Source organism: Lathyrus oleraceus, chromosome 6 (assembly GCF_024323335.1).
Source record: "Lathyrus oleraceus cultivar Zhongwan6 chromosome 6, CAAS_Psat_ZW6_1.0, whole genome shotgun sequence".
NCBI lineage: Eukaryota > Viridiplantae > Streptophyta > Magnoliopsida > Fabales > Fabaceae > Lathyrus > Lathyrus oleraceus.
The window spans coordinates 504,547,297-504,550,137 of NC_066584.1; the positions used below are offsets into that span (position 1 = coordinate 504,547,297).

Below are 2,841 nucleotides of genomic sequence, written 5' to 3' on the forward strand. Positions count from 1 at the left end.
TTACATTCGAGCCTGTCTTTATTTATTATTTAAAATTATAATTTTATTTACCATTGCACCCTTATTAAAACCCTTAAAAATAGTTGCCTTAGATACACACCATAACAACAGGTTTGATAGATTGACACTTGGTCTCTGTGGATTCGATAATCTTTTATATTACTTTGACGTGATTCGTACACTTGCGAAAAACACGCATCAAGTTTTTGGCGCCGTTGCCGGGGACCAATTTCGTCAAATTTCATTACCCTGTAGTTATACCGTTTAGACTAAGGTTGTTACCCACCGGTCAATGCGAAAGACTCGCAGTGCCGGAAGTTTAGTAGACCCTCTAGCTGAACCTGAACGTTACGCTCGCGCACGTTTATTTTTCCATAGGAATAGGATAGCTATGGCCGAAGAACAAAACCGAAGACCTCTTAAGGACTTCGCCCAACCATCAAACGAGGAACCTAGTTCCAGTATAGTAAACCCCGTTATCCCAGCCAATAATTTTGAACTTAAACCATCCCTGCTGCAATTAGTGCAACAGAGACAATTCTCAGGTCTCGCTACTGATAACCCAAACCAACATTTAAAAAACTTTCTTCAGTTAGCAGACACCTTTAAAACCAATGGAGCTTCTCCTGAGGCGATACGCTTAAGATTATTTCCCTTTTCCCTCAGAGATAAAGCTCTATCATGGTTAGATTCCCTTCCACCCAATTCAATAACAACTTGGGATGACCTTAGGAAAGTTTTTCTTGCTAGATATTTTCCCCCAAGTAAGACCGCTCTTCTTCGAAACCTTATAACTAGATTTACCCAACTCCAAGGAGAGTCGTTGTTCGAAGCCTGGGAGAGATATAAAGAACTATTAAGAGCATGCCCACACCATGGCTTAGAGAATTGGCTAATCATCCAAACCTTCTATAATGGACTTCATTATAACACTAAGATGACCATCGACGCTGCCGCTGGTGGCGCACTGATGAATAAACCTTACCCTGAAGCTAGTGCCCTTATCGAGGATATGGCTCAAAACCATCAATCATGGGGAGTAGAACGAGCGACAGTGGAAAAGAAGGAAGCCCAAGGAGGAATACATGAGCTAAGCTCTATAGACATGATGCAGGCTAAAATGGACGCGTTGGCCCTTAGAGTCGAACATATGTGTACAACTCCGAATACTGTAGCCGCAGTTTCGCCGAATTGTGAGATATGTGGAACGCAAGGACACCAATCCGCCGAATGCAATCTGTTAAATGAAACCAACACTGAGCAAGTGAACTATACCCAAGGGAACCCATTTTCTAACACATATAACCCTGGATGGAGGAATCACCCAAACTTCTCCTACAAAAATAATAACCCTATTCAAAATACCGCACCTCCGAGACAACAAGGTTACCAAGCCCCTAGAACAAATCAACCTATGCAACCTGTACCGCCAAACCCGAGCTTTGAAGAAATTGTAAAAGATTTCATCGTTGCTCAAAAACAGAAAAACAAAGAGTTCATGAACCAAAGCGTCCATGTTAACGAACTAATTACCCAGTTAGGAACCAAGGTTGATCAAATCATTACTCATAATAAGATGCTTGAAACCCAGATCTCTCAGGTAGCGTTAAACCAAGCCCCACAGACTACCCCTGGAGGACAGTTCCCTGGACAACCTCAACAAAACCCGAAAGGGCAAGCTAATGCCATTACTCTACGAAGTGGAACCGCTTATAAGGAGCCTTTAAACCCTAGATTAAGTGAGCCTGAAACTTCTAAGAGGAGTGAGGAAAAGGAACCAGAGAAGCCTGAAACCCCGGAAAGTCAAGAAAAAGGAGAAGAACCTAAAAATAAAACCTATGTACCACCACCGCCATACAAACCACCAATACCATACCCTCAAAGATTAAAGAAAACCCAAATCGATAATCAATATCAAAAATTCGTTAAGGTTATAGAAAAACTTCACGTAGAAATCCCCTTTACAGAAGCCATCACCCAAATACCTTCTTATGCTAAGTTTCTCAAAGACATACTTACGAATAAACGTAGACTTGAAGATCCGAAACCCGTGGAATGTAATTCTATTTCCGAAGATAGGTTAGCAAAGAAAGATAAAGATCCCGGAAATTTTTCCATTCCTTGTATTTTAGGGAATCATGTCATCGAAAAAGCTTTTCTAGACTTAGGAGCTAGTGTGAGCTTAATGCCTTTAGCAGTTTGTGAGAGATTAAACTTAGGAGAATTACAACCTACTAAGATGTCGCTTCAATTAGCCGATAGATCCGTTAAATACCTTATAGGCATACTTGAAGACGTCCCTGTTAGGGTGGGTCAGTTGTTTATACCTACTGATTTTGTTGTCATGGACATTAAAGAAGATGACGACATACCAATCCTCCTAGGTAGACCGTTCTTATCGACTGCTGGAGCCGTAATAGATGTTAAAAAAGGAAAACTAACTTTTGAGGTAGGTGAAGAGAAGATAGAATTTATATTGTCAAAATTTCTTATGGCACCTGTGATAGGAGATTCTTGTTATGCCTTAGATATCATCGAAGAATGCATTAGGGAATTAGAACAAGAAGAAGAAAATAAATCTATAAAATTGCCATCAACCCTTATTTTGGAAGATGACAATTATAAAACACCCTACATTGATGATAACCTTCACGAATGTTTATCTCTTACCCCAGATCCTATGCCTTGCCCTATGAAACCGACCGTAAAACTTAAGGAACTGCCTAAAAACCTGAGATATGAATTTCTGGATGAAGATATGAATCGTCCAGTTATAGTCAGTGCTACCTTAAACCAAAAAGAAACCGATCAATTATTAGAAGTTTTACGTAGGTACCCCTC

General features: G+C 40.2%; 1 non-coding gene across 1 annotated transcript; it reads right to left on the bottom strand.

Moving 5' to 3' along the window:
• Positions 1-775: 775 nt before the first annotated feature.
• On the bottom strand, positions 776-882 carry LOC127099433 (small nucleolar RNA R71). The gene has a single exon (XR_007793935.1). It is a non-coding gene; the product is annotated as a small nucleolar RNA R71 (small nucleolar RNA).
• Between the last annotated feature and the right edge of the window lie 1,959 nt (positions 883-2,841).